This window comes from Bombina bombina, chromosome 4 (assembly GCF_027579735.1).
Source record: "Bombina bombina isolate aBomBom1 chromosome 4, aBomBom1.pri, whole genome shotgun sequence".
NCBI classification, from domain to species: Eukaryota; Metazoa; Chordata; class Amphibia; order Anura; family Bombinatoridae; genus Bombina; species Bombina bombina.
This window is the reverse complement of record NC_069502.1, coordinates 214,789,960-214,812,560: the sequence shown is the minus strand read 5'-3', so window position 1 is coordinate 214,812,560 and position 22,601 is coordinate 214,789,960. Positions and strand designations below refer to the sequence as shown.

Here is a 22,601-nt window from a genome sequence, read left to right as displayed (position 1 = left end):
TTCACCTGGATGCAGCGAAAATGGCATTGTGGATTCTTTCACTATCCTGCCATTTTCGGATGCACCCTGCCTGGTGGATGCAGCGAAGGCAAACGGAGCATTACAAAAGCAACACCTAATTGCCCACATTAAAGTATTTTTTTTTAAAAACGCCTGCATCAAGTATTAAAAAATAGATAAATAACCGCCCGCATCAAGTATTAAAAAAAACAAAAAACGCTTGTATCAAGTACAAAAAAATATCCTACACAAAATATTAACTCCTAAACCACAAAATGCCTATTATCGCAATAAACCTATTTACCCTATTAACCCCTAAACCGCAAAACCCCAACATCGCAATAAACCTATTTACCCTATTAACCCCTAAACCACAAAACCCTTACATCTCAATAAATCTATATAACTTATTAACTCTTTAAACCGCAAAAACCCACAACGCAAATAACTATTTAAATAACTAATAGCTAGATTATGAGTTTTGCGTTATGAGTGAAAAAGCAGCATTATGGGCTATAACGCTGCTTTTTCACTATCGCTGCTATTACGAGTCTTGTCCAAAAAGCTATAACGCAAACTTTTATGGCCGTAATGCAAATTAACTTACTCAATTTGCGTAAAGTCTTTTTTCAATTGGGACTTCCATAGCGCCGATATTACAAGCTTTTTCTATGAGGCCAAAAAGTGAGCGGTACAGCCTATCCCGCAAGATTCGTAACGCAATCTAAAGTCAGTAGTTATGAGTTTTACGCTACAAAGCTGTAACATAAAACTCATAACTAAAGTGTTAAAAAGTACACTAACACCCATAAACTACCTATTAACCCCTAAACTGAGGCCCTCCCGCATCGCAAACACTGAAATAAATTAATTAACCCCTAATCTGCCGCTCCTGACATTGCCGCAACTATAATAAACATATTAACCCCTAAACCGCCGCACTTCCACATCACAAACACTAATTAAATATTATTAACCCCTAATCTGCTGCCCCTAACCTCGCCACCACCTACCTACATTAATTAACCCCTAAGCTGCTACCCCCAACGTCGACGCCACTATACTAAATGTATTAACCCCTAAACCTAAGTCTAACCCTAACACCCCCTAACTTTAATATCATTAAAATAAATCTAAATAAAACCTACCATCATTACCTAAATTATTCCTATTTAAAACTAAATACTTACTTATAAAATAAACCCTAAGCTTGCTACAATATAACTAATAGCTACATTGTAGCTATCTTAGGATTTATTTTTATTTTACAGCTAAGTTTGTATTTATTTTAACTAGGTAGAATAGTTACTAAATAGTTATTAACTATTTACTAACTACATAGCTAAAATAAATACAAATTTACCTGTAAAATAAAACCTAACCTGTCTCACACTAACACCTAACCTTACACTACAATTAAATAAATTACCTAAATTAAATACAGTTACCTAAATTACAAAAACCCCCACTAAATTACACAAAATAAAAAAAGAAATTATCAGATATTTAAACTAATTACACCTAATCTAATAGCCCTATCTAAATAAAAAAGCCCCCCAAAATAAAAAAAACCCTAGCCTAAACTAAACTACCAATAGCTCTTTTAACTGTAAAAAAAATTTACAAAAAAACCCCCAACAGTAAAACCCACCACCCACACAACCAACCCCCCAAATAAAATCCTAACTAAAAAAAAGCTAAGCTCCCCATTGCCCTGAAAAGGGCATTTGGATGGGCATTGCCCTTAAAAGGGCATTTATCTCTTTTTTTCAACTGCCAAAACCTAAAACTAACCCCCCCCCCCCCCATAAAGCCTTAAAAAGTCTTCATCCAAGCGGCAAGAAGTCCTCAATGAAGCAGGGAGAAGTCTTCATCCAAGCCAGCAGAAGTGGTCCTCCAGACGGGCAGAAGACTTCATCCAGACGGCATCTTCTATCTTCATCCTTCAGACACAGAGCGGCTCCATCTTCAAAACATCCGGCGCGGAGCATCCTCTTCTTTCCAAGGCTAACGACGAATAAAGGTTCATATGACGTCATCCAAGATGGCGTCCCTTGAATTCTGAATTCTATCAGCCAATCGGAATTAAAGGTGAAAAAATCCTATTGGCTGATGCAATCAGCCAATTGGATTGAGCTTCAATCCTATTGGTTGATCCAATCAGCCAATAGGATTGAGCTCACATTCTATTGGCTGTTCCAATCAGCCAATGTGCAGTGGACATGATACACTACCATGTCCGCTATCATGTCCGGTGTGCAGTGGACATGATACGCTACAATGTCCGCTCGCACATTGATAGATATTCCCCTGGGGGTTTATGTTATGGTGTTATGTTTAAACGTAACTTTTTTTTTTCCCTATAGACATCAATAGGGTTGTGTTACAGAGATTTTTCATTCTGCCCTTCAGGTGTTAGGTTTTAACACTCTCTGCCCATTGATGTCTATAGAGGAAAGAAATGGCGTCCCTTCAATTCCGATTGGCTGATAGAATTCAATCAGCCAATCGGAATTAAGGTAGAAAAAATCCTATTGGCTGATCTAATCAGCCAATAGGATTGAGCTGGCATTCTATTGGCTGATTGGATCAGTCAATAGAATGCAAGCTCAATCCTATTGACTGATTGCTTCAGCCAATAGGGTTTTTTCTACCTTAATTCTGATTGGCTGATAGAATTCTATCAGCCAATCGAAATTGAAGGGATGCCATCTTGGATGATGTCATTTAAAGGAACCTTTATTCTTCAGATGGACGTCGTGGATGCTCCACGTCGGATGTCTTGAAGATGGAGCCGCTTCGCGCCGGATGGATGAAGATAGAAGATGCCTCCTGGATGAATACTTCTGCCTGTCTGGAGGAACTCTTCTTCCCAGCTTGGATGAAGACTTCTGCCCGTCTGGAGGACCACTTCACCCGGCTTCAATGAGGACTTTGGCCCGGTTGGGTGAAGACTTCTCAAGGTAGGGTGATCTTCAAGGGGTTAGTGTTAGGTTTTATTAAGGGGGTATTGGGTGGGTTTTAGAGTCGGGTTGGGTGTGTGGGTGGTGGGTTTTAATGTTGGGGGGTATTATACTTTTTTTACAGGTAAAATAGCTGATTACTTTGGGGCAATGCCCCACAAAAGGCCCTGTTAAGGGCTATTTTTAATTTAGTATAGGGTAGGGCTTTTTATTATTTTGGGGGGCTTTTTTTATTTTATTAGGGGGATTAGATTAGGTGTAATTAGTTTAAAAAAACTTGTAATTATTTTATTATTTTCTGTAATTTAGTGGGTTTTTTTCATACTTTAGATAATTGTATTTAATTGTAGTTAATTTAGGGAATTCATTTAATTATAGTGTAGTGTTAGATGTAATTGTAACTTAGGTTAGGTTTTATTTTACATGTAAATTTGTCTTTATTTTAACTAGGTAGCTATTAAATAGTTAATAACTATTTAATAACTATTCTACCTAGTTAAAATAAAGACAAAGTTGCCTTAAACATAAAAATAAATCCTAAACTAGCTACAATGTAACTATTAGTTATATTGTAGCTATCTTAGGGTTTATTTTATAGGTAAATATTTAGTTTTAAATAGGAATAATTTAGTTAATTGTTGTAATTTTATTTAGATTTATTTAAATTATATTTAAGTTAAGGGATGTTAGGGTTAGGGTTAGACTTAGATTTAGGGGTTAATAACTTTAATATAGTGGCGGCGACGTTGGGGGCGGCAGATTAGGGGTTAATAAATATAATGTAGATGTCGGCGATGTTGGGGGCATCAGATTAGGGGTTAATAAGTATAATGTAGGTTGCGGCGGTGTCCGGAGTGGCAGATTAGGGGTTAATAATATAATGCAGGTGCCGACGATGTCGAGGGCGGCAGATTAGGGGTTAATAAGTGTTCATGTTAGGGTGTTAGGTGTAGACATAAAAAGTATTTCCCCATAGGAATCAATGGGGTTGCGTTAGGAGCTTTACGCTGCTTTTTTGCAGGTGTTAGGTTTTTTTTCAACCGGCTCTCCCCCATTGATTCCTATGGGGAAATCATGCATGAGCACGTTTTGCCAGCTTACCTCTATCGTAAGCAGCGCTGGTATTGAGGTGAGATGTGAAGCTAAATTTTGCTCTTCGCTCACTTTTCTGCGACTAACGCTGTGTTTCTAAAAACCTGTAATACCAGCGTTGTCTATAGGTGAGTGGTGAGGGAAAACTGCTCGTTAGCACCGCACACCATTACTGACAAAACTCGGAATCTAGGCGTGTTTTTCTTAACTAAGAACTTGCAGCTCAAGTTTTTATTCAGAGCTATTTTAGTGCAACAGCGATGTGAGATGATGGGACTTAGTTCCTGAAGTTTGAAATGCCTATGGTATCTTCCAACTATAGTTTTACAAGATAATATAGTTAATCTACCCTAACTGTAAATGTAACTAATTATTTTGTTTGTTTGTTTTTTTGTTTTTTTTTTGTTCTGTGTGGCTGACACAGGTTCCTCTTTGCTGCCATCTACTGGACAGATTTATTAATACACTCTATGATGTGACGTCAATATGATGTTTTAGCAAAGAAAATATGATCAAAGTATTTGAAAAATATTTAGCTGGTCATCAAATCCACTAATTAAAAATAACTCTTGAACCATTGGGTCTTTATATAATTTTTTTTAATTTCCTTTTGTAAAATATTTTGTGAAGAGGAGATCCTTACACCCACTGTTGTAGTTTTCTGCTGTTCCAAAAATGTTTTCTTTTTATAGTGTACTCTATTTCCAAATTTAATTTATAGAGAGAGTGCTCCAATGTTGCAACATTTAGACAAGGCAGAATAGTTATAGTAAGTGACACGGATACAGAGTACAGCACCAAAAAGAGTAAACTCAAAAGGTGGGTGTGAACAGAGCTCAGGATTTGTACAATAACAAAGATGAGTATGTTGATATAGCTGATCAAAAGTTCACACATATATCCTGATATTACTCCAAACACTTGACAGTACTCCTGTATTACAAATGCCAAACCATAATACCATGCAGGGGTTCCTCTTTCCTCTTGTAAAATGGAAGTTGCAGGGAACACAGACCTAATTGTTACAAACAAATAAATGTAATATGTATAGCAGTTCCAAAGAGTCAATGGTAACCTGAAGGCCTTATAGTGACCACACACATACCTCCTCCACGCAGACTCCGGCGGTTTCAGTGTTTCACACCAGGGTTGCAGGTTCCGGCAGCGTGAAAAGATAAACTAACATACAAAGGCGATCCTCAGTCTCCAGTCCCGCAGGCATTTGACAGCTCTAATTGCCAAACCACACAGCCCACAGCAAAACTATCCGTGCTCACTCCGGCCCAGAATGTAGGTAAACGTGAAAAAAGGAAATTGAGAAGCACACGATAATTGCTGGTTCAAACATTTAATGGACAGGATATCCAGACATAACGCTAATCACAATTGTCAAAGGGACATTGTCCCCGGATTAATACAGAGAATATAAAAAAATAACAAAAAAAAATAATAAAGGAGCAAGTGAAACAGACGGCTAACGCGTTTCGGCGTGAGCCTTACTCATAGCCTCAGTAAAAAACAAATCAAACTAACATGAATTTAAAACCTACGCTCCCTACGCAGTTGGTTGTTGGGATACAGACCTTTTACATCTGAACAACCAATCCGCTACATCTGAAGCACACGCCCCCTCTAGATGCACCAATTGCGGTAAGAGCGAGAAGTGTAATAAACAAATGAATAAATAAATAAACTGTCACCTGGTTCCAGCAACTCTTAGGCATCCCTCCGCTGAGTACTCCAAACACCAACATTTAAGTGTACAAATTCAAGCAGAAAAGCTCCAGCCTGACTCATGTATAAATATATAAATATATATATGGAGCAGTAAATGCTTCTCGCGTCAGTGACGGAAGCCAAAGGGGAGAGTGATCATACAGAAAGCTGGAATCACCGCAGGGAGAGTGGGCGGAGTCTTCACCAGCCCTACCTAGTAACCATCACGGGTAAAGGAGTGAGCGCTAGAATCAGTTAATCGCCGTCAGTGGTACACAAAATTACAACGTACCATAATAGCTGACAACGTAACCACACGCTCCTCTACTTAATTCCCAACATGGCTAAGTGGAAATGAGAGAAAGAGACTGAGTTCAGACACAAATGATTGCAAAGCACCTCAACCATATAAAACACATATAAAGAGAACTACATAGCACGATCAACAGAACCAATATAACTAACTTCAACTAAATAGTCCAGCATAATTGAGAAGGATAATAGAACTCTGCTCACACAACAGGGGAGACAGTGAGAATCTACTGAAAATTGTATATTGGCAAATAGCCAATTATCATACACAGACCTCACACCAATCCTCAATCCAAAAAATCCTTAATGCAAAATCCAATCAAGAGCAAAATAGATAAATACATACATAAATAAACAATAAAATAATGAAATAAAATGAAATAAAATAAGAAAAGATAAGATGGGATAAAGCTAGGCAAACCTCAGAAAGACAGGAAATACAGGAAAAATAAGACAAGATTCTTTGGCACACTATCATTAGTGTCTCAAAAAACTTTCGAATAAAGAAGCAAAAATAGCAAAAATAGCAGAAAGCAAAAAATCATCAATAATCAGCAAACTTCCAAAAATCAACAAGAAAGCAAAAGTGCAAAAATACCAATACAAAAATAAAAAAAATCAGCAAAAATCACCAATAGTCAACAAAGAAGGCCCCATAGGGTATCAAAAGACCTTAAACAATAAGCAATACGCAATACCCAGGTGGACCAGCATACTCAAAGGTGACACAAGAAAAAAGACAGATAATGACAAATTTTTTTATTAAAAATAACCAAAAATTAATTAGGCCAAAAGTTTATCAGGTCAAACTCCAAATTGAGGTCTTCTAGAATCCACATTCTCAATTTGAATATCCAGAAGGCCTCTCTCTCACCTAGTTTGAGAACTTGTCCCTTCTTTATTGGGACCTTATCAATAATGGTCCACGAGAAAGACCCCAGTGACTTCTGGTGCATCTCAACAAAATGTCTAACCAGGGGAGTGGTCTTGATGCCTATTCTGATATCAGACATGTGTTCCTTAATGTGTGTTCTGGCCTCCCTCGTTGAGAGTCCCATGTATTGAAGTGAGCACAGACTGCAAGTAATCAGGTAGATTATGAACGTTTGTCTGCAGTTTAGGCAAAATTTTATACAAAACCTATTGCCCGTTACTGTGGAACTAAAACTATCACCTACAATGACCTTCTCACATGCCACACATGTGTGGTGGTGACATTTAAATACCCCTGTACAGGTCAACCAGGATGATGTGCTAGGGTTTTCAGACCTGATTTTCGTGGGGGCCACTAGTTTTCCAATTGTCCTATTTTTTCTATAGGCAAACCTAATCCCCCGCTCAACTACATTAGTCAGGCCATCATCTGCTGACAGTAGGTTAAAATGTTTTCCTTCTATCTGACAAATTTCATTATACTGTCTGGAATACTCAGTAACAAAAGTAACCCTGGCACTGGACTCATCAATTTTATCAGGCTCCCCCTTTTTAGTTTTAATTTTACTCAAGGTCAGTAGTCTTTCCCTTGGAATCGTGCTCACTACATCCCTGGCTTTCACAATTGTCTGTGTGTCATAGCCTCTATCTTTGAGTCTAGAAGCCAACTCATCCGCCTGCCTCTCGTACACCAATTGAGATGTACAGTTTCTCTTCAGGCAGATGAATTGGCTCTTGGCTACACCTCTAAACACGCTTTTGGGGTGACAACTAGATGCGTGGAGGAGTGAGTTCCCTGCTATGGGCTTCCGGAAAACCTCTGTATTGATTTTCTGACCCTGTATTCCCTCCAATGTGATATCCAGGAAATTGACACGTGACTCCTATTTTTGCTTCATTATTCAAAAGTTTTTTGAGACAGTAATGATAGTGTGCCAAATAATCTTGTCTTATTTTTCCTGTTTTTCCTGTCTTTCTGAGGTTTGCCTAGCTTTATCCCATCTTATCTTATTTTATTTCATTTTATTTCATTATTTTATTGTTTATTTATGTATGTATTTATCTATTTTGCTCTTGATTGGATTTTGCATTAAGGATTTTTTGGATTGAGGATTGGTGTGAGGTCTGTGTATGATGAATGGCTATTTGCCAATATACAATATTCAGTAGATTCTCACTGTCTCCCCTGTTGTGTGAGCGGAGTTTCTATTATCCTTATCAATTATGCTGAACTATTTAGTTGAAGTTAGTTATATTGGTTCTGTTGATCGTGCTATGTAGTTCTCTTTATATGTGTTTTATATGGTTGAGGTGCTTTGCAATCATTTGTGTCTGAACTCAGTCTCTTTCTCTCATTTCCACTTAGCCATGTTGGGAATTAAGTAGAGGAGCGTGTGGTTACGTTGTCAGCTATTATGGTACGTTGTAATTTTGTGTACCACTGACGGCGATTAACTGATTCTAGCGCTCACTCCTTTACCCGTGATGGTTACTAGGTAGGGCTGGTAAAGACTCCGCCCACTCTCCCTGCGGTGATTCCAGCTTTCTGTATGATCACTCTCCCCTTTGGCTTCTGTCACTGTGGCAAGCAGCATTTACTGCTCCATATATATATTTATATATTTATACATGAGTCAGGCTGGAGCTTTTCTGCTTGAATTTGTACACTTAATTGTTGGTGTTTGGAGTACTCAGCGGAGGGACACCTAAGAGTTGCTGGAACCAGGTGACAGTTTATTTATTTATTCATTTGTTTATTCCACTTCTCGCTCTTACCGCAATTGGTGCATCTAGAGGGGGCGTGTGCTTCAGATGTAGCGGATTGGTTGTTCAGATGTAAAAGGTGTGTATCCCGACAACCAACCGCGTATGGAGCATAGTTTTTTAATTCATGTTAGTTTGTTTGTTTTTTACTGAGGCTATGAGTAAGGCTCACGTCGAAACGCGTTAGCCGTCTGTTTCACTTGCTTCTTTATTATTATTTTTTTTTGTTATTTTCCGGGGACAACGTCCCTTTGACAATTGTGATTAGTGTTATGTCTGGATATCCTGTCCACTAAATGTTTGAACCAGCAATTATCGTGTGCTTCTCAATTTCCTTGTTTCACGGATACAGAGTAGTTGTTTACTGTGAACAAATATTTCCAAAATGTGGAAAAGTTTAGTTCATTAACTTTTTTTTAAAACTGAAGTTATGTGGGGATTCAGGTTTATTTATGCATATAAATTCTATATTCATTTTTACATTTTGTACATTTGAGATTGGATTTTATGTCCTGCTTAATTATGCAACATGAGATCCACAATGCAGCACTTCCATATTAGCTTCTTTATTCAGTCCAAAGACTCAAATTACAGACAATGTTTCACACAAACAATCTTAATCTTGTCTAAAACAAAATAGATATACAACTCCAATATGAGACAAGAGACCTTGCCATTTCTGTGCTCAAATATATTTGAGATGAGAAGTGATTTATTTAAATTGTCCAGAACTTTCTGCTGCCTATTGTTGCATAGCGTTTCTATAGCTAATACTGCAGTAATTACAATTTCAGTATAGGTGGCTTTTTTATCATTAAAAAGCAGCCATTTATATCAAACATAATGGAATTATTCACCAACAGGTAAAAAGGATCATTTTATATATATATATATATATATATATATATATATATATATATATATATATATATATATATATATATATATATATATACATACACCTGATAAATACCTGACTCCTAGATTATTGGGCTACATTTTTTAACAAATTTATCAAGCACAGCTCTAAGATATCAATGTATTAAAAACAGTCCATAATTAATGGGTTTGATTAGAAGTTATTTTTTAAAAGTGAAAACCATCAAAGAAACAAATTAAATGTACCCTGTTAAAGATGCAACCATAATTCAATATAGGCAACTAGGAAAACATACGCCTAGATTATGAGTTGTGCGTTAGGGTAAAAAAGCAGCGTTAGGACCTGCTTTTTTACTACCGCTGGTATTACGAGTCTTGAAGGTTTACGGTCACCGCACACTTCTTTGGCCTTACTGCAAAACGACTTACGTAAACTTCGCAAAGTCTTTTGTCTATGGGACTTCCATAGCGCTGATATTACGAGTCTGTCCTAGGAGGCCAAAAAAGTGAGCGGTACACCCTACCCCGTCAAGAGTCCAAACGCATTTAAAAGTCGGTAGTTAAGAGTTTTATGGTACAACGCCGTAACATAAAAAGCATAACAAAAGTGCTAAAAAGTACACTAACACCCATAAACTACCTGTTAACCCCTAAACCGAGGCCCTCCCGCATCGCAAATACTATAATAAAAAATGTAACCCCTAATCTGCTGCTCCAGACACCGCCGCTACCTACATTATATGTATTAACCACTAATCTGATGCCCCAACATCGCCGACACCTACATACTATTTATTAACCTCTAATCTGCTGCTCCAAATGTCGCCGCAACCTACATTTATTAACCCTAATCTGCCACCTCCAACGTCGCCACCACTATATTAAAGTTATTAACCCATAAACCTAAGTCTAACCCTAACCCTAACACTCCCTAACAAATATAATTACAATAAATCTAAATAAATATTACTATCATTAGCTAAATTATTCCTATTTAAAACTAAATACTTACCTATAAAATAAACCCTAAGCTAGCAACAATATAACTAATAGTTACATTGTAGCTAGTTTAGGATTTATTTTTATTTTAAAGGCAAGTTTGTATTTATTTTAACTAGGTAGAATAGTTTTAAATAGTTATTAACTATTTAATAACTATCTAGCTAAAATAAATACAAAAGTACCTGTAAAATAAAACCTAACCTAAGTTACAATAACACCTAACACTACACTATAATTAAATAAATTAACTAAATTAAATACAATTACCTAAATTAAATTAAATTAGCTAATGTACAAAAAAAAAACCCACTAAATTACAGAAAATAATAAACAAATTACAGATATTTAAACTGATTACTCCTAATCTAACTACCGATAACCCTTAAAAGGGCCTTTTGCGGGGAATTGCCCCAAGGTAATCAGCTCTTTTACCTGTAAAAAAAATTACAAACAATCCCCCAACAGTAAAACCCACCACTCACACAACCAACACCCCAAATAAAATACTATCTAAAAAAACCTAAGCTCCCCATTGCCCTGACAAGGGCATTTGGATAGGCATTGCCCTTAAAAGGGCAGTTAGCTCTTTTGCAGCCCAAAGTCCCTAACCTAAAAATAAAACACACTAACCCCCAGAAGATCGACTTACCGGGAGAGGTCTTCATCCAAGCCGGGCCGAAGTCCTCAACGAAGCCGGGAGAAGTCTTCATCCAAGCCGGGCAAAGTGGTCCTCCAGACGGGCAGAAGTCTTCATCCAGACGGCATCTTCTATCTTCATCTGGCACGGAGCAGGTCCATCTTCAAGACATCCGACGCGGAGCATCCTCTTCATCTGACGACTAAAGCTGAATGAAGGTACCTTTAAGTGACATCATCCAAGATGGCGTCCCTTAGATTCCGATTGGCTGATAGAATTCTATCAGCCAATCGGAATTAAGGTAGAAAAAATCCTATTGACTGATGCAATCAGCCAAAAGGATTGAAGTTCAATCCTATTGACTGATCCAATCAGCCAATAGGATTTAGCTTGCATTCTATTGGCTGATTGGAACAGCCAATAGAATGCAAGCTCAATCCTATTGGCTGATTGGATCAGCCAATAGGATTGAACTTTAATCCTATTGGCTGATTGCATCAGCCAATAGGATGTTTTCTACCTTAATTCTGATTGGCTGATAGAATTCTATTAGCCAATCAGAATCTAAGTGACACCATCTTGGATGACGTCACTTAAAGGTACCTTCATTCAGTAAGAAGACTACGGATGAAGAGAATGCTCCTCGTCTGATGTCTTGAAGATGGAGCCGCTCCGTGTCAGATGGATGAAGATAGAAGATGCCGTCTGGATGAAGACTTCTGCCCGTCTGGAGGACCACTTCGCCCGGCTTGGATGAAGACTTCTCCCGGCTTTGTTGAGGACTTTGGCCCTGCTTGGATGAAGACTTCTCCCGGTAAGTCGATCTTCAGGGGGTTAGTGTTAGGTTTTTTTTAAGGGTGTATTGGGTGGGTTTTATTTTTAGGTTAGGGACTTTGGGCTGCAATTGTGCTAACTGCCCTTTTAAGGGCAATACCCATCCAAATGCCCTTTTCAGGGCAATGGGGAGCTTAGGTTTTTTTAGATAGTATTTTATTTGGGGGGGTTGGTTGTGTGGGTGGTGGGTTTTACTGTTGGGGGGTTGGTTGTATTTTTTTTTACAGGTAAAAGAGCTGATTACTTTGGGGCAATGCCCCACAAAAGGCCCTTTTAAGGGCTATTGGTAGTTTAGGCTAGGGTTTTTTTTATTTTGGGGGGGCTTTTTTATATTAATAGGGCTATTAGAATAGGTGTAATTAGTTTAAATATCTGTAATTTGTTTATTATTTTCTGTAATTTAGTGTTTGTTTTTGTACTTTAGCTAATTTAATTTAATGTAGGTAATTGTATTTAATTTAGTTAATTTATTTAATTATAGAGTAGTGTTAGGTGTTATTGTAACTTAGGTTTTATTTTACAGGTACTTTTGTATTTATTTTAGCTAGGTAGTTATTAAATAGTTAATAAATATTTAATAACTAGTCTACCTTGTTAAAATAAATACAATCTTGCCTGTAAAATAAAAATAAACCCTAAGCTAGCTACAATGTAACTATTAGTTATATTGTATCTATCTTAGGGTTTATTTTATAGGTAAGTATTTAGTTTTAAATAGAAATAATTTAGTTAATGATAGTAATTATATTCAAATTTATTTTAATTATATTTAAGTTAGGGGGTGTTAGGGTTAGACTTAGGTTTAGGGGTTAATAACTTTAATATAGTGGCGGCGACGTTAGGCGCGGCAGATAAAGGGTTAATAAATGTAGGTAGGTTGCAACAACATTGGGGGTGGCAGATTAGGGGTTAATAAATAGTATGTAGGTATCGGCAATGTTGGAGCAGCAGATTAGGGGTTAATACATATAATGTAGGTGGCGGCGGTGTCCGGAGCAACAGATTAGGGGTGAATAATTATAATGTAGGTGTCGGCGATGTCGGGGCGGCATATTAGGGGTTAATAAGTGTAAGATTAGGGGTGTTTTGACTCGGGGTTCATGTTAGGGTGTTAGGTGTAGACATAAAAAGTATTTCCCCACAGGAATCAATGAGGCTGCGTTAAGAAGTTTTACACTGCTTTTTTGCAGATGTTAGACTTTTTTTCAGCCGGCTCTCCCCGTTGATTCCTATGGGGAAATCGTGCACGAGCACGTATGACCAGCTCACTGCTGGTATTGGAGTGCGGCAATGAGCAAAATTTTGCTCAACGCTCACTTTTTGTCTTTTAACAACGGGTTTCTGAAAACGCGTAATACCAGCGCTGTAGGTAAGTGAGCGGTGAGGGAAAACTGCTTGTTAGCACCACATAGCAAAACTCATAATCTAGGCCATTGTGTTTAATCTATGCTTGCTATAAGGAAAAGTTATAAAGTCTGCTACTATGAATGTTAATAATTAAGTTCCTTTTATTAATACATTTATTGACATCCACATTGAAACAGCTACAAAGCAATAGCTTAGTCAAAACAGACATAGTGATGTCGCTAACCTAAAATTTTGCGTTCGCGAATGGCGAACTTCCACAAAAGTTCGAGAGCCGGCGAACTGGGAGAACCGCCATAGACTTCAATAGGCAGGCAGATTTTAAAACCCACAGGGACTCTTTCTGGCCACAAAAGTGATGGAAAAGTTGTTTCAAGGGGACTAACACCTGGACTGTGGTATGCCGGAGGGGGATCCATGGAAAATTACATAGTTGATGCAGAGCCTGGTTTTAATCCATAAAGGGCATAAATCATCTAACATTCCTAAATTGTTTGGAATAACGTGCTTTAAAACATCAGGTATTATGTTGTATCGTTCAGATAGTGTAAGGGTTTTTTTTTTTTAAATGTACACTACTGTTTTAGCAGATATGACTTGCACTGGTGTGACACTGTGCCCTGGCAGTACCTGGAGCGCACACGTGTGAGGGAAACTGACTGCTATTATTTCACAATAAAAAATGTTTTTTTTTTTTTTTTTTTTAAATGTATGTACACACTACTGTTTTAGCAGATATGACTTGCACTGGTGTGACACAGTGCCCTGGCAGGACCTGGAACGCACATGTGTGAGGGAAACTGACTACTATTATTTGACAGTAAAAAAAGGTTGTTTTTTTTTTTTTTAATGTATGTACACTACTGTTTTAGTAGATGTGACTTGCACTGGTGTGACACTGTGCCCTGGCAGGACCTGGAGCGCACACGTGTGAGGGAAACTGACTGCTATCATTTCACAATAAAAAAGGGTTTTGTTTTTTTTAAATGTATGTTCACTACTGTTTTAGCAGATATGACTTGCACTGGTGTCACACTGTGCCCTGGCAGGACCTGAAACGCACACGTGTGAAGGAAACTGACTGCTATTATTTCAAATTAAAAAAAGTTTTTTTTTTTTTTTTTTAAATGTACACTACTGTTTTAGCAGATATGACTTGCACTGGTGTCACACTGTGCCCTGGCAGGACCTCAAACGCACACGTGTAAAGGAAAATGACTGCTATTATTTCAAATTAAATTTTTTTTTTTTTTTTTTTTTAAATGTACACTACTGTTACACCAGATATGAGTGGTGGCACTGGGCAAGTGGGCACAGTATACGCTGTGAGCCTGAGCTGGCAGGCAGGCTGCAATTAGATTACACAGGGAAAAAAAAAGCAGACTGATGTTCTAGCCCTAAAAAGGGCTTTTTGAGGTGCTGTCCTTACAGCAGAGATCAGATGAGTCCTTCAGGACTGTAGTGGACACTGAATACACTAGCCTAGCTATCAATTTCCCTATTAAATCAGCAGCAGCTACACTGTCCCTCCTCTCACTAAGGCCTAGATTTGGAGTTCGGCGGTAGCCGTCAAAACCAGCGTTAGAGGCTCCTAACGCTGGTTTTGGCCGCCCGCTGGTATTTGGAGTCAGTGATTAAAGGGTCTAACGCTCACTTTTCAGCCGCGACTTTTCCATACCGCAGATCCCCCTACGCCATTTGCGTATCCTATCTTTTCAATGGGATCTTTCTAACGCCGGTATTTAGAGTCGTTTCTGAAGTGAGCGTTAGAGCTCTAACGACAAAACTCCAGCCGCCTGAAAATAGCAGGAGTTAAGAGCTTTCTGGCTAACGCCGGTTCATAAAGCTCTTAACTACTGTACCCTAAAGTACACTAACACCCATAAACTACCTATGTACCCCTAAACCGAGCTCCCCCCCACATCGCCGCCACTCGATTAAAATTTTTAACCCCTAATCTGCCGACCGCCACCTACGTTATACTTATGTACCCCTAATCTGCTGCCCCTAACCCCGCCGACCCCTGTATTACATTTATTAACCCCTAACCTGCCCCCCACAACGTCGCCGCCAGCTACTTAAAATAATTAACCCCTAATCTTCCGACCGCAAAGCGCCGCCACCTACGTTATCCCTATGTACCCCTAATCTGCTACCCCTAACACCGCCGACCCCTATATTATATTTATTAACCCCTAATCTGCCCCCCTCAACGTCGCCGACACCTGCCTACACTTATTAACCCCTAATCTGCCGAGCGGACCTGAGCGCTACTATAATAAAGTTATTAACCCCTAACCCGCCTCACTAACCCTATAATAAATAGTATTAACCCCCTAATCTGCCCTCCCTAACATCGCCGACACCTAACTTCAATTATTAACCCCTAATCTGACGACCGGAGCTCACCGCTATTCTAATAAATTGATTAACCCCTAAAGCTAAGTCTAACCCTAACACTAACACCCCCCTAACTTAAATATAATTTACATCTAACGAAATAAATTAACTCTTATTAAATAACTTATTCCTATTTAAAGCTAAATACTTACCTGTAAAATAAATCCTAATATAGCTACAATATAAATTATAAATATATTATAGCTATTTTAGGATTAATATTTATTTTACAGGCAACTTGGTATTTATTTTAACTAGGTACAATAGCTATTAAATAGTTAAGAACTATTTAATAGTTACCTAGTTAAAATAATAACAAATTTACCTGTAAAATAAATCCTAACCTAAGATATAATTAAACCTAACACTACCCTATCAATAAAATAATTAAATAAACTACCTACAATTACCTACAATTAACCTAACACTACACTATCAATAAATTAATTAAACACAATTCCTACAAATAAATACAATTAAATAAACTAGCTAAAGTACAAAAAATAAAAAAGAACTAAGTTACAAAAAATAAAAAAATATTTACAAACATTAGAAAAATATTACAACAATTTTAAACTAATTACACCTACTCTAAGCCCCCTAATAAAATAACAAAGCCCCCCAAAATAAAAAATTCCCTACCCTATTCTAAATTAAAAAAGTTACAAGCTCTTTTACCTGACCAGCCCTGAACAGGGCCCTTTGCGGGGCATGCCCCAAGAATTTCAGCTCTTTTGCCTGTAAAAGAATAAATACAATACCCCCCCCCAACATTACAAACCACCACCCACATACCCCTAATCTAACCCAACCCCCCCTTAAATAAACCTAACACTAAGCCCCTGAAGATCTTCCTACCTTGTCTTCACCATCCAGGTATCACCGATCCGTCCTGGCTCCAACATCTTCATCCAACCCAAGCGGGGGTTGGCGATCCATCATCCGGTGCTGAAGAGGTCCAGAAGAGGCTCCAAAGTCTTCCTCCTATCCGGCAAGAAGAGGACATCCGGACCGGCAAACATCTTCTCCAAGCGGAACAGCCAATAGAATGCGAGCTCAATCTGATTGGCTGATTGGATCAGCCAATCGGATTGAACTTGATTCTGATTGGCTGATTCCATCAGCCAATCAGAAAATTCCTACCTTAATTCCGATTGGCTGATAGAATCCTATCAGCCAATCGGAATTCGAGGGACGCCATCTTGGATGACGTCCCTTAAAGGAACCGTCATTAGTCGGGAGACAACGGAAGAAGAGGATGGATCCGCGTTGCCTGCTTCAAGATGGACCCGCTCCGCACCGGATGGAAGAAGATCGAAGATGCCGCTTGGAGAAGATGTTTGCCGGTCCGGATGTCCTCTTCTTGCCGGATAGGAGGAAGACTTTGGAGCCTCTTCTGGACCTCTTCAGCACCGGATGATGGATCGCCAACCCCCGCTTGGGTTGGATGAAGATGTTGGAGCCAGGACGGATCGGTGATACCTGGATGGTGAAGACAAGGTAGGAAGATCTTCAGGGGCTTAGTGTTAGGTTTATTTAAGGGGGGTTTGGGTTAGATTAGGGGTATGTGGGTGGTGGGTTGTAATGTTGGGGGGGGTATTGTATTTATTCTTTTACAGGCAAAAGAGCTGAAATTCTTGGGGCATGCCCCGCAAAGGGCCCTGTTCAGGGCTGGTAAGGTAAAAGAGCTTGTAACTTTTTTAATTTAGAATAGGGTAGGGAATTTTTTATTTTGGGGGTCTTTGTTATTTTATTAGGGGGCTTAGAGTAGGTGTAATTAGTTTAAAATTGTTGTAATATTTTTCTTATGTTTGTAAATATTTTTTTATTTTTTGTAACTTAGTTCTGTTTTATTTTTTGTACTTTAGCTAGTTTATTTAATTGTATTTATTTGTAGGAATTATGTTTAATTAATTTATTGATAGTGTAGTGTTAGGTTAATTGTAGGTAATTGTAGGTAGTTTATTTAATTATTTTATTGATAGGGTAGTGTTAGGTTTAATTATATCTTAGGTTAGGATTTATTTTACAGGTAAATTTGTTATTATTTTAACTAGGTAACTATTAAATAGTTCTTAACTATTTAATAGCTATTGTATCTAGTTAAAATAAATACCAAGTTGCCTGTAAAATAAATATTAATCCTAAAATAGCTATAATATAATTATAATTTATATTGTAGCTATATTAGGATTTATTTTACAGGTAAGTATTTAGCTTTAAATAGGAATCATTTATTTAATAAGAGTTAATTTATTTCGTTAGATGTAAATTATATTTAAGTTAGGGGGGTGTTAGTGTTAGGGTTAGACTTAGCTTTAGGGGTTAATCAATTTATTAGAATAGCGGTGAGCTCCGGTCGTCAGATTAGGGGTTAATAATTGAAGTTAGGTGTCGGCGATGTTAGGGAGGGCAGATTAGGGGGTTAATACTATTTATTATAGGGTTAGTGAGGCGGATTAGGGGTTAATAACTTTATTATAGTAGCGCTCAGGTCCGCTCGGCAGATTAGGGGTTAATAAGTGTAGGCAGGTGTCGGCGACGTTGAGGGGGGCAGATTAGGGGTTAATAAATATAATATAGGGGTCGGCGATGTAAGGGCAGCAGATTAGGGGTACATAGGGATAACGTAGGTTGCGGCGGTTTACGGAGCGGCATATTAGGGGTTAAAAAAATATGCAGGGGTCAGCGATAGCGGGGGCGGCAGATTAGGGGTTAATAAGTGTAAGGTTAGGGGTGTTTAGACTTGGGGTACATGTTAGAGTGTTAGGTGCAGACGTAGGAAGTGTTTCCCCATAGGAAACAGTCCCATTGTTTCCTATGGGAGAATCGTGCACGAGCACGTTTTTGAGGCTGGCCGCGTCCGTAAGCAACTCTGGTATCGAGAGTTGCATTTGCGGTAAAAATGCTCTACGCTCCTTTTTTGGAGCCTAACTCAGCATTTGTTTGAACTCTCGATACCAGAGTTAAATTTATGGTGCGGCCAGAAAAAAGCCCGCGGAGCGTTAACAGCCCATCTACCGCCAAACTCAAAATCTAGGCCTAAGAATGCAGGCTCCGAATGAATCTAAAATTGATGCTGTCCAGGAGGTGGGAGGGTCTGGGAGGGATTGTCTGCTGCTGATTGGCTGGAATGTGTCTTGTGACTGTGAGCTACAGGGTCAAAGTTTACTCAATGATGACGAATAGGGGGTGGATCGAACATCGCATATGTTTGCCGTCCGCTGCGAACGCAAACATGCTATGTTCGCTGCGAACTATTCGTGACAGAACTGTTTGCGACATCACTAAACAGACATTGGGGGCACTCATCTCTCGAACATCAAGAATAACTTATTACAGAAACAATACAAACTCTACACCCACTATTAAATAGTTCATAAAAGGTATAGTGAGCCGGTCTAAACTAATTCACATCAGGAAGTCACATTTTCTTATTATTATGGGCATCCACTCCTAAAATGACTGAGCACACCAACCAAATCTAGAAAATGACCACAAAAATGTTTTGGATGCACCTCATAGTGTAATATTGAAGTTAAAGGGACAGTAAACACCAAATTTTTTTGTTGCTTAAAAAGGTAGATAATCCCTTTATTACCCATTCCCCAATTTCGCATAACCAACAAAGTTATACTAATATACTTTTTACTTCTGTGATTACCTTGTATCTATGGCTTTGCAAACTGCCCCCTTATTTTAGTTCTTTTGACAGACTTGCATTTTTAGCGAATCAGTGCTTGCTCTTAGGAGCTTCACGTGCCTGAGCTCAATGTTATCTATATGAAACACATGAACTAACGCCCTCTAGTTCTGAAAAACTGTCAAAATGCTTTCAGATTAGAGGTAGCCTTCAAGGTCTAAGAAATTAGCATATATACCTCCTAGATTTAGCTTTCAACTAAGAATACCAAGAGAACAAAGCAAAATTGGTAATAAAAGTAATTTGGAAAGTTGTTTAAAATTAAATGCCCTATTTAAATAATGAAAGTTTTTTTTTTACTTGACTGTCCCTTTAATATGGAAAATGTACAAATTCCACTCACATGTATAAAAGCACTATATATAGTGCTCTAAACAGCAGCTGGGTCCTAAGAGCCACCTGGTAGGTTAACTTTAGGTCTCTGGAATCTCCCCAACTTCGGGTATCCACCAGTGACAAGAAAAAAATCAAGGTACCATGTTACGATCTGCAGCTCAGATGAAGAACTCACCAAAAACAAGAGGAAGTTTAAAAGATAAATTAATATTAAACAAATCAACATGTTTATCAGCAAAGAAAAGTAATTTCTTCATGTGTAAAAGCACTCCCTATTAAATGTACCCCTGTAGCCAATCAAAAAACTTAAAGGGCCATAATACCCAAATGTTTAAACACTTGAAAGTGATGCAGTACAGCTGTAAAAAGTTGACTAGAAAATATCACCTGAACGCCTCTATGTAAAAAAGAAAGATATTTTAGAAGTTTCTCAGTAGCCACATCCCATTGTAAATGACTTCTAAGCGGCAAATCAGTATGTCTGTCCCGGGACAGCGGAAGGAGAGAGCTTTCGTGCACTCTCATCTTATTTCCATATTCAGTGTAAGGAAGATTACTATGAAATCTCATGAGAGTTAATTGAAATCTGATGAGATCACAGTAAAAGAGTTCATGACCTCAGCACTGTTGATGCTGATTGGCTGCTGTTCATTTTTTTTTATTTTTTTTTTAACCTGCAGCTGGGCAGCAGCAGAAGTATAACTTTTTACACAGCAATTACTCTGGTGAGCTGAGGAAATTGTGAGCTAAAGTATCTTCCTTTTTTACATAGAGATGCTCAGGTGATATTTTCCTGTAACTTTTTTACAATTATACTACATCAGTTTCAAGTGATTTAGCATCTGAGTATTATGTCCCTTTAAGCAATGTGGTATACAAAACTGAATATAAGCAAAATGCTGAACTATCCGTATTACAATAACAAATTCAAGTGAATTAATGTATATAATTACATGAGTCAATTAAATACCTTATATCCCACTCTACATGTAATCATAAACGTTTATTGGATTACTATAAAATTATAAAAAAGAAAAAAACAGTAAATGCAATTACCATAACAATTTAATAATAATTCAAATTCAGTAAAGGCGATTGATGTAACAGAGGTGACATCAAGTGGCAGTTAACAGATATAACAGCTTGTATTCAAAAAATAATTATATAGGACCTTTAAATGGAATTCCTGTTGCTTATGATTAAAGGGACAGTATATACTCATTTTCATATAACTGCATGAAATAGACACTACTATAAAGAATAAGATGCACAGATACTGATATTAGCTCTGTTCAAAAGGTAGCTGGAAAGCCCACTGCAAGTGGGAAATAAGACACTCCCCCCTTCTTTTGCATATGAAAAGACCCTTTACACAAACAGGAGCAAGCTGGAGAAGGTAGCTGTCGGTATTTTCATAAAACTTTGGGGCTTGGTTAGGAGTCTGAAAATCAGACAATGTTATTTAAAAATAAGGAAAACTATACATTTAAAAAAAAAAAAAAAAAAAAACGTCATGGGCTAATATAAATAGATCATCTACAAAACATTTATGCAAAGAAAAAATGAGAGTATAATGTCCCTTTAAGGAATAGAAAGCAATAAACATTTATAAAAAAATATAAATAAGTTTCCTAAAGTATATCATGAAAAATATTTTTTATCCATGGTTAATATTTTGTAGAGTTTTTCTTAATGTGTATGTACTGTAAATATTTTACATTCCAATGCTCTTCACATAGAAGAAAATATTATTTGTATTTTTAAATATATATTACTATAAATATATCTGTACATATCTATAACTTTATATATTCATAAGTAGTGATGGGCCCAGCACTAGTAAATGATCAAACAGTTCTTTGCTTACATATTGCAGTGCATGTACGCCCGAGGGTCCTGCAGCTCCTCACATATGTATCCAAAAGACAAAAGATGGCATTTAAGCAAATATACCAAATAGTATCACAAGTGAATAAAACAATTATTTCCCGTAATATTCTGTCCTGTAGTTGTCCCTTAATCGTTGTATTGCATTGAGCACAGTGGCAACAGGGATAAGAGCTTCTCTTTGGAGTGGATAGATAGTTAACTCTCCCAGTATCACGTCTGTCTGCTTTTACTAGCTTGTCCCTAATATTCTTTACCCTCTTGTAGGAGTGCATGTCATAAGCATTCAGCAAATCAAAGTCCTGTGTTTCCAACGGATCCATGTCCTCATCAAATACATTGTTAGCGTTAGGGGAGAGATTACCAGCATCAGTGGAGAATACACTCATCTTGGTGCAGTGCGGTTAAGGCATATGAGATAAATACCTTACATCTTGATGTTGGTTTTCTTCTTTCCTCGCTGAGATAGTTTGTTCCGTGAGCTGTTCCGTTGTTGACGGTGGTCTGTGCCTTACTCTGTGCTTCTTTTAAATTTGTATTTATTTTAACTAGGTACTTAGTAAATAGTAAATAACTATTTACTAACTAGTCTACCTAGTTAAAATAAATACAAACTTACCTGTGAAATAAAACCTAACCCGCCGGTATCGTTGTCTGTGCTGGAACTTAAAAAATCCTCTGATAAGGTGGATGGAGAATGACCTGTAGTAGCATTACTTGGAGCGTGTATCACTCCCCTCCACATGCCTCCACCTCTTCCTGGTCGCCTCCATTTTGA

The 22,601-nt window shown here is 37.8% G+C and overlaps 1 long non-coding RNA gene across 1 annotated transcript in view; it reads right to left on the bottom strand.

Moving 5' to 3' along the window:
- The window catches only part of LOC128655313 (uncharacterized), a 33,940-nt gene extending 13,842 nt beyond the window's left edge, over nucleotides 1-20,098 (bottom strand). The window contains exon 1 of the long non-coding RNA XR_008401756.1: nucleotides 19,944-20,098. This is a non-coding gene — a long non-coding RNA (uncharacterized LOC128655313). The remainder of the gene's footprint in view (nucleotides 1-19,943) is intronic.
- Between the last annotated feature and the right edge of the window lie 2,503 nt (nucleotides 20,099-22,601).